Here is a 10,949-nt window from a genome sequence, read left to right on the forward strand (position 1 = left end):
GTGACAGATCCAGCTTGGGACCAGAACAGCTGTCCCCACTCTAAACCATAAGCATTGATATCCCATCACTTTTATCCCACGCCTGTCCAAACAGAATTCCTCAATGTTTCCTCTCACCATTTCCATGTGCACTTCTTTAGATACTTTTATAAACCACTCATTTTATTTCCATAGAAAATATAACAGTAATATTCTACCTACAGACAAGAATTTGTTCTGCCTGGAATTTTCTTTTTTTTTTTCTTTTTTTTTTTTAGAAAAAAGGACTATTACACTATAAATCTGTCACATAAAAGTGATTTCCTATTCCTGTCTTAACTTGGGTGCCTCTGCACAAGAAATATTACCTTTCTTCTCTGTATGGTGTGCTCTAACTGTCCTGTTTGTATGTTTAATGAATACATTTAATGACAAAGCCAGGAAAGGGATGACAAATGAAGATGTTGGAGACTGGATAAGGATGCTGATAGATATAGACACTAAGAAATCCATATGAAAATATAGGGCACATCTTAGTTTCATGGACTTCCATTACTTGTAAGAGAAGCCATTTGTTCAAATACTCTGCAGCTAGACTCCACAATTGCAAGGTATCCCAGCCCTGTAAGGGAGGATTTGTCTGACACCATCTCCACTCACAAGGAGCATGAAATCTGATGAGGGTGACAGATATACAGGTACACTGTGCCAGCACATTGAAGCATGTGAAAAATCTCAGCAAAAGCGTGGAGAAAAAAGGGAGAATATATTTGAAAGACTGAAAGTAGTTCAGAATTACTAAATCATAGGTCATAAACAAAGTCTGGCAAATACGTATTGTTCACATCAAAAATAGGGATCTTCTTTTCTTTTTCTTTATGTTTCTCATAATTTGAAATTATGGCCGGCAACACCACAATATTATTGTGGCCAACAACACCGCAATATTATTACTTCAAATGCAGAAATTTCCCCATATAAATTTATTTATCTCTTTATAATACCCTAGTATTCTCCCTCAAATTCTTTCTTCATGTTTAAATTGACAAATAAAAATTGCATATATATATTCAGTCTTGAAATATGTATACGTTGTGGAATGGCTTTCAGTTTTCCTTATTTTACCCTTCCTCTGATTGTGCACTTTATTTCCTTCACTTGTGAAAATTGTAAGTTAAAAGTAAATCAAAAATCCTTGGCTGAGCCTTAATTTTGTGGGAGTTAATGGATGTCTATAAATTAAGTCCAATAAAGTCTGTAGGAATAAAGTATTAAAAGCTCAGAGATTCAGTCTTTTTGTGTCCTTCTTGAATAACTGATTTGCCAGCTAATATATGTCAAAAAGTAAAAATCACCATTAATTTATTTGAAAATATACTAAAATTATTGTATAATGCATCAACTAAATCCAATCACCACACCAGTTTAACAGACTAGATAAAGTATAGCCCAAATAATTCATGGGAAAAATAGCAATTAAATTGAATATTTAAAGAAGAAAAGCTTTGTCAGTCAGTATTGAATAAAGGCAAGTCTGGTAAGTTAAAAAATGCATATTTATGACCATTGATAGATCATGGAATAGAATCTCTACTTGTGATGGGTAAATGACTTGAGTTCAGGAGTCTGAGACCAGCCTGGCCAACATGGTGAAATCCTGTCTCTACTAAAAATACAAAAACTATCCAGTGTGGTGGTATGCAACTATAATCCAAACTACGTGGGAGGCTGAGGCAAGAGAATCATTTGATCACAGAAGGCTGAGGTTGTAGTGAGCAGAGATCATGCCATTGCACTCCAGCCTGAACAACAGAGTGAGACCCAGTCTCCAAAATAAATTAAAAAAAAAAAAAAGAAAAAAAAGAAACTCTACTTGTTAATATGTTTTATTCAGCAATTTAAAGACTACCCCAATCATAATGGCTTAAATTGTGTGTGTGTGTGTGTGTGTGTGTCTGTGTGTGTATATATATATACATGCATGGATAAACAGATGTAGATACATACCGAGAGAGAAAGGGATAGAGGAATCTCAGGGTTTTTACCTATTTATGACCTCAACCAGAGAAGATTGTTTTGGTTTGGTTTGGTTATTTATTTATTTATTTATTTTTTAGTTTGATAATTTCCATTTGTTACTTTTTACATCTCAAATTCTTTATTTTTTTCTACATGTTCTCATTTGGAGCAAAAAAATTGTAATGGATTATTCAAACACTATTTTGATGTCTGCTATTAATTTCTTATTAAATATATTCAATATCTGATTTATCTCAGTGCTGGCATCAATTTATTTTTTTGGTCACTGAAGTTGCAATTATTCTGATTTTTTGGCATACCTAGTTATTTTAAATTGTATCCTGAACATTTTGCCTATTGTGGTAGGAGACTGTGGATCTATTTACATAGCTGGTTTTAGCGAGCATTCATCCTATTTAGGTTTAGCATGTGGGTCTTGACCTAACTCTGTGGGCTGTTGTTTCAAAGGCAATTAAATTCACAGAGCTCCTTCAGTGCTGCGTTGGCTTGTTTGGTTTGTCTGTTCCTTCTGCTGAGGCTCCACTGATTGCTGCTGATGTCAAGGCTGACTTTCCAGGTGCCTCTTAGAGAATGAAGGTTGTTGTGGAATCTCCCATTTGGTGTAACCGAGCTGCCACCATGACTTGTGGTCAAGAGGTTCTCAGGCTCCTAGGAAAAAGAAAGCTTGCTAAGTGAGGGCACTTTGACTGGGTATTGTTTCCAGTTCCATCAGGCTTCCTATGTGTCTCTCAGTGCAAAGAAGAGCCTTAGACACAGCATGGAAAAAAATGAACTCCCTTAACCACTTAATTCTCACAAAGCTCCCACTCACTCCATCTTCCTTTGGTGGGATATGAGATTCACGTGCTGTCAGAGGGACTCATGGTCAAACTGGCAGTAAAATAAGCCTACCCAGGGCCGCCTTCTCTTCCAAATTAGAGGATCTGAAGGAGGGGGATCCTATTGTTGTGATCCTCTTCCTGTTCTCAAGCCTCAGAACAGTTTAATTCTTCTTAGCACATTTTAGACTTCTTTAGTTTTCTCTTGTGCTATTTCTAGAACTATGCTTAGCAGAGAAACAAGAAAAAATGGGCTTATGCCTAGTTCAAAACAGAGCCCAAACCAGAATTTTAGTGTAGTTTCCTTCATAATAAAGTATTAACTCTAGGGAAAAGAAAAAAAAAGTAAATCATAATACAGTGTGATAATTTCTATTGATCATATTTGACAAGTTATTATAAGAAAAGGATGAGTTGAGAAAAGACCTGGCTTGTCTTGAAGCATGAAAAAGCAACAAAAGTAAAAAAGGAATCTGAGGACTTGCAGAGTTGCAAGAGGTGATTGTTTTTCAACAAGACCAATAAAATATAAAACTGAGAAAAAGCCTTTGGCTAGAACTAAATCAGTGCATGGCTCTCAAACATATTGTAAAAACATCTGGGTGAAGAAATAAGTCTCAGAGTCAAGGGTATTTTTTGAAGGAAGAGGGAAGCTGTTTTTCCCTCTAAGAACCTCACTATCTTTTGTTATTACAGCATGATTCAGTTTATCTAGTTAGGTATGCCATTGATGGTATGATGGCTGGTTGGAAAAAATATATTATGAAAATTAGAACTTGAAAATTGTCATCTATTTAATATTCACCATTTTACATTCCACCTTCCAAATTCAGCTTCCCCTCAGTAGTAGGAAGCCTATAATCCATGGAGGAGATGGAGAATGAATGTTTTCTGGAGAGATGCAATAAATCATTTTAAAACAATAAATTTTGTTTATAATCTAGAAAGTGCTTATTTTGTGTTTTACTGGTGATCTCTTTATATTCTATGGCATTCCATTTGATATCCTGATATCTTTACTATCTTTCCTTCCTGCCCAGCATTAATATATGAGATAACTCAAAAATAGTCTCTCATATATATATATGACAGACTATATATATAAAGTATATATATATATATATATATATATATATATATATATATACTTTCATTTACATTGACTCCATCCTCATCATGATAAGTGAACACTCCATACTATCAAACTATAATTCAAAACATTTCAGGATGGAATTCATGAGCCTTCGTTTTTTTGACAATCAAGTTTTAAATTTCTCTGGTCTCCCCATTCCTCTTCCACATGTCATGCCCTTAAGACAATCAAACTTCTTGAGTTTTCCTGAGAAAATCCTATACTCCTCCCTTTACCATGTCTTTGCTTCGATTCTTCCCTTGATCTGAAATGTTCTGTCTTTATTCTATAGCACTGTCACCTGCTTTCATTTCTGAATCTTGCTTCTTCCTCCAGGAGGATTTTGTAGTCTGTATCACTGTAACCCACACAAGGCTGTCATGCATGCATCCTCGAAATGCCACCGACAAGTTAAGCTGTATGTGCTTAAAATGTTCTTACACTACCTCCTAAAATGTGTATTTCTTCAAGCAGAAATAATTCGTTAATTCTGCTCTCTTTTTCATGTGTTCTTACTTTACGAACCCTAAATAAATATTTATTGAATCAAATAGAATTAAATTGGATTTCTCCTAATTTACTTAGGAAAAGAACTTATCCATGGTGAGTTAGTTATTCAGCAGTTGGGGCATTTCAGAGAAACACGATTTATTTCAAGGTGTCCCATAGTTTTTAAACTAGCATACTGCTTTAAGTTATCAGCAAAATTACCATTTATAGACTTGCATAGCAAAAGCCATAAATATTAGCCACATGCCCTCTGACATTTTTAGTAGAAGTAAAATTTTTCTCTCGTGTATAAATTGAAGAGACATAAAACATGCCAGCTGCCCACACTTCAACCTTTGAAGTTTTGAATGAGCATTCCACCAGTAAGACCAGTCAGACTAAGTATTGGTGCTGCCCATAACGACAGCTTAAGTTAGCAACAGAATCATATTTTTCTCTATGTCAATGCCAAAGGACACCAAAGGTGTCTTGTGGGAAACCATGCTGTAAGAAAAACTAAGGTCATATGAGAGGCAGTAATGTACAGAGAAAGGATCAACAGATTTGGTAATGGGAAAAACCGTGCTTAATATTCAGCTCTATTGCCTTTTTATAGGTTAATCTCCAGCAAGTAAATGAGACCTCATGTCTCTCTCCAATACCTATGTGCCCAGCCATGAGGCCCTTTAGCCTTCTGTCATCATGGCACTGTATTACCTAGTATAGCTTAAGTAACAGTAGCAAATAAGCCCAAAATTTTAGATGCTTTAAAAAAAAAACCTGATTTATTTTTCATTTAATAGTCCAGGGACGCTTCCAGCCCCTAAGGACTTATTCACAGATTAAAGTTAATAGCTGCTTTGCTACCTTCACCAAGTGGCTCCTAAGATCATCCTGTCCATCAAACCTTCAGTCAGTTGGAATTGGGTTCTAACAGAGGAGTACCATGAGAGATTTTTGCTTTTATTGTTTTTGTTTGTTTTATTGTCATGGATCATAAAATAGCACAAATGATTCCCCTCAAATTGTTGCTGGAGAGGGCTACATTTACTACTGCAGGTTAGTTACTACATTAACTACTCCAAAGGAAGCTGGAGAATGTAAATGTAGCTGTGTGTCCAAGAAAAAATAAATGGAATAGATTTTAGTGGACGTCTAGAGGTTTCTACCACAACAGGCTCATATGACATATTGAAGTTACAAAGACTTTGGAAAAATGAACTCAGGCCTCCAACCCTAACAATCTAGGGGACAATTACTTAATAAGCATTAAGTGTAATAATAGAATAATAGAGAAAATATATTTACCTATTCATTGTGCTCCTGGAACTGGGCTTAGTGCTCACCCTAAACAACATTCTCCATTCCCCTTGAAGTTGTCTGTGGCCACGTATGAGTTCTAGCCTAAGGAATGTGAGCATAAGTACATGTCATTTTAGAGACCATGGTTTTAAGAAGCAGGTGTGGCTTTTCCATGCATTTGCCCTCTCTGCCTACTAGACGGAGAGGATGCCAAAGCCCTAGGTAAGCCACAGGATCCCTGAGTTATCATGGAGAGAAAAGTGACCTACTAATGAGAAAAAACAGCACCTTTGAGTTGTTTAAAAGAGAAATAAACTTTCATTATGTAAACCACTGGCATTTTGTACTTTACTTGATTTAATAGTTACACTGAAACTAATGCAGTGTTAAATCAAAGTTATAAGACAACAAAAATAATAGATCAACTATTAATACTGTTTAGCTTATTTTATTTATTTATTTATTTTTATTGCATTTTAGGTTTTGGGGTACATGTGATGAACATGCAAGATTGTTGCATAGGTACACACTTGGCAGTGTGGTTTGCTGCCTTCCGTCCCCTCACCTGTATCTGTCATTTCTCCCCATGCTATCTCTTCCCACCTCCCCATCCCCCCTCCCCTCCCCCATTTCCTCCCAACGGACCCCAGTGTGTAGTGCTCCCCTCCCTGTGTCCATGTGTTCTCATTGTTCAACACCCGCCTATGAGCGAGAATATACGGTGTTTGATTTTCTGCTAGCTTATTTTATTACATTGTAGCTTGCATGTCAGAGATCTCAATAAGACAAGAATGCCTGAAACCTCATCTAGTAACTCTTCAAGATATTGATCATTCTTATTCCCATAATCTCATAGTCTATGCCTCTCTAGCCCCATGTTTAACTTAAAACAAGCATTTTGATGTTTGAAATCTCACTGTCCTATCCCTGCTATCTCTATCCCCTCAGAAATTTAAAGCTTTATGAAATAAGTTTGGTTTTTTTGCCTTTAATTCATTGCATTTTTAATTCAAAAATTACTTCTTTGATAACTAAGGTACTGACTGCACTAGGATTAGGAATATAACTATGATCAGAGAAACAAAGCTGGTTTTTCTTCTCATAGATCTTACAGATCCTGCATTTCATTGACAGAGATGCAGATTCCTAAAAAAGTCATATAGTTAAATACAGGAGCCAAAACAAATGCTACTATTGTCTCACATATCTTTACCACCCTCTGGTCATAAGTGACCTCTGAAATTCTGCAGTTCAGCTCTTTTTCAAGCTAGTTTTAAAAATAATGATAAAATTATCTAGTTTAGCCATATTAAATAACACTCGCTATAGGAAAACGCATCACAACTAATGACTTTCTACAAATTAATAGGTAATAAATTGGGTATTAGATTCTAAAATGTACTTGGCTGATATTTTTGTTAGGGGTAGATGAGATGTAATTATTTATTTTGTTTTAAGGTTCATTATAACAGGAGTTTTTAAGCATGGGATGAATCTTAAATAATAGCAATCAGCAGCAATGGGTAATTTGGTATGCATCTGAGATGCCTTGTTTTTTCTTGACAAGTCAGGCGCTTACTGTAATAGTGTTTCTCATGGCTTGTAAGCCTAGGGGTAAAGCTAAGAGAATAAGTTGTAAACTGTACAAGGCTCCTTCTTATTTCCACCTGCTGGAATTCTACCTCATCAAAGCCCACATGTTTACTTTAAAATTTTAAAGCTTCTCAGGATGCTTCTTCATTTTGAGCAGTTCTTTGTTGTTGCTTTAGCTGTGGCAATAGTCTCCATTATGTGATGATTCTTAATTCTACACCTGTCTTATCATGGCTAACAGGCAACATCCCCAGTCCAGGACCCCGACTGCTCAACTTCAGTGTTCCTGTGATTCTCAGGCCAGTTTTCCTCTACTACTCAGCGTCTTACAAGTGTTGTCAGAACATTCAGCTTCAGAGGTGGCCCTCTCACAGAAACTTGCATAGCTCTGGAACGCAAAAGCAGAGTACTTTCTCACAAAAAACCATGAGGCTAACAAGCATGGCAGGTATAGGCGTAATTTTTCTGTTCCTCTTATTTTAATCCATTATCATATTTCCAAGGCCTTTCGATGCCTCCTCATGGCTAAAAGGCCCTTTTGCGAATTAATTCCATTTTTTGCTAAAGTCTCAAAGTCATTGATATGCATATCTAATTAACACAGCCTTTATTCTGCATTTATTTATGCTTCTGCTAAGAGGAAAAAAACTTGGAGTGACATAGAAACCTAAATGTGAAGATTTGCAACTTCTAAAAGCCAGAATACATGCAAGTATTTAAATATTTTGCCAGCTCTTAAAATAAAAACTAAGTATTGTCAAAATTATTCTCGAAAGATTCTTAATCCCCAGTAAAGTTTTGACTTTCGATAGGACTTTTCCAAGCAGAGTTTCTGCCAGCTTTGGAACAGATGCTTCTGTGAGAACTGTACAACTATATTTTATTCAGTAAGTACTATGTTGCAGGTAATCTAAGCATGTAATATTCATTAACTCACCTAATTTTCTGTATCATCCTGTGGGAAAATAGCATTTTATTCACATTTATAGATGAGAAAACTGATGTAAGGAGAAGTTGAAGAGCTTCCTCAAGGCCACAACGTTAATTAATTAGAGATGGAATTAGAATCCACAATGTTATTGGAGCTAAGTGCCATCTCTTTTCCTGCTATTTATTCAGAAAGACAGAAAGAAAGTAAATAATTACAATAAAAAGCCAATTATTTTCACTGTATTGCTGAAATCATAACTGTGCATGGATTCAAATACACAGAGAATTCCTGGGGATGGGTGATACTTCCTGCATAGCATCCACAGCATGCTGAAATCTTTCATCTGAAAGCTCCTGCAATTTTCCTGCTCTGTTATTGTTTTCTCATATGGGTCTTTCCATCAGGAATTTTCACCTAAACATCACCAGTCTTAAAAGAACAACAGCCCAATTTATTTCAGCTTCATATTCTGCTCCAGAAAACAGACTTCTTCTTTTCGTTTACTTGTCAAAGCACTCTACTTTGACTTCTGCTTCAGTCACTTCACTGAAATAGCTCCAATGTGGTGAATATTTTGTCAATGTTTCACATCACCAGATTCACTGAGCGTACCTCAGAATTCGTCTTACTTCTCAGTAGCGCCTGATATTTTTTATTACTGTTTGTTTTTTAATATACTTTATTTCCTCAGCCCTTTTCAGACTACCAGTTTTATCTAATGTAAGATGTATGCTTATGGTCAAATGTCCATTTGGTGTGTTGCTTCCTGACTGCAGCATAGTATTCCATAGTGATGTCAGTTAATTTTGCTTACAAGCTCCCCCAGTCATGAACAGGTAAGTTGTCACAGAGGCCTTCCTATAAAAAGCAACAGAATACTTTCCCCACAGAAGTTCTCTAATGGACCAGTGAAGATTTCTCAGAATACATATGTGCAGGAGTGAAATTTCTCATTTATGGGACATCCTCAGACTTGAATTCACTAACGAGTACTTGATTGATAGCCAGAAATATGTGTAATTTCTAATTTCAAAGAAGTGTCTGTCTCTCTGTATCTTCACCAACGTTTTATTTTATCCCACTAATTATTTGGTATTATAATGGGTATAAAAATGTGTTACACTTATATATTAATATTGATTATTTTAATTACTGTAGAGTTGAACATATCATATTTATTAGCTCTTTCTTATTATCTTTTTGTAAATGTCTCAGTTATATCCCTTGTCCATTATCCCATAAACATTTTTTTATTAACTTCTCTCTCTCTTAGACCACAATATCAATGTCAAAATTTTCAAAACCTATCTTTTTTGGAATGATATCCAAATTTGTATTGCTATCCCAGTCAGTTTTCCTAGTTCTAGATCCCAAATTTGTAACTGAGTACTTCATACAGAGGTCTCAAAGGCATCACAGACTCAGCACACTCAAGGCTAACTGATTCTCCTTTGACCCTCCTCTGCTCTCATCTGGGCCTTGTGTGGTGTTGTTATCAGAGAATATCACTCAATCCACCTGCTTGGTGACCCAAGGGCCATCTGTAACACTTTTCTCTTCCTTCATTCTCATGTTTATTCTATTACCAAGACCTCTGCGGTATTTGCAATCTCTCCTCAGTTCATCTAATTATATTTACCTTATCTTTATTTTGCTCCAGATGACGATACTTTAATAATTCTACTGTGCTATTATAATTTGGTCTCCCTCCTCCAGTTTTTTTGTCATATAAATTTATTTCTTATTTATTATATAATGAGAAATTATATTTGCATATATTTATGGGCTATAGTGGTATAGACTCCAATGTATTTCCCACATTGAAACCATTAAAACTGGATCTCTCCTTTGCTGGAAACAATTCACTGGTTCCTATTGCTTTGGGGACACAGGTTAGGTGTCTTAGTATTCTCAGCAGCAGCTTCATGGTCTGGTTCCCCCCAATGCTGTGGCTGAATCTTATAAAACTACTGTAACAGTCCTCACTTCTTTTACCATTCACATAGGTTAATCCCTTCCTTCATTTGGATGCCAGTTCAAAATATCACTTTTTCAAAAAAAGTTTCTTGGTATCTTGAGTCAAATTTATTTGTAATATATTCTGTGTAATATACATATTTCATGTAGGTGGATCATCTCTTTGTGATTGAGTATCTATTTGGGTAACTATGTGATTAATATTTTTCTTCCCATTACTGTTCAAGAAATCATATACCATGAACGTTATCATCCCAGGCGTGAACCATGGCCACTCAATCTACATATGCTGTACAGATGAATACATTTTGGATTTGGAAAATGTATATTTGTGTGTACATGTAAATTTTAGAACATAATATGTAAAATCATTAGTTGTAGTGATAAATAGTAAGATTACAGATGTTTCAAAATTATTGATAGTTATTTCCTAAACTTATATAATAAGAAAGTGACATAAATTATTTCCAAATAAGCAGTTCTCTGAATGCATTTCCTGAAACTATCCTTTCTGCAGTTTTATTTTCTCTCTCTCTCTATATATATATATATTCTTTGGTTTTCTTCTGCCATTACTTCGTTATCAAAGGATGCAGATTCACATTCTAACGGATCTCAAGGGAGTAGCACTGGATAGTAAGCTAATTAACTAGTTACATGTTACTTGCACTGACTAATTGCTTACAAT

The sequence above is a fragment of the Saimiri boliviensis genome, chromosome 15, assembly GCF_048565385.1.
Source record: "Saimiri boliviensis isolate mSaiBol1 chromosome 15, mSaiBol1.pri, whole genome shotgun sequence".
NCBI lineage: Eukaryota > Metazoa > Chordata > Mammalia > Primates > Cebidae > Saimiri > Saimiri boliviensis.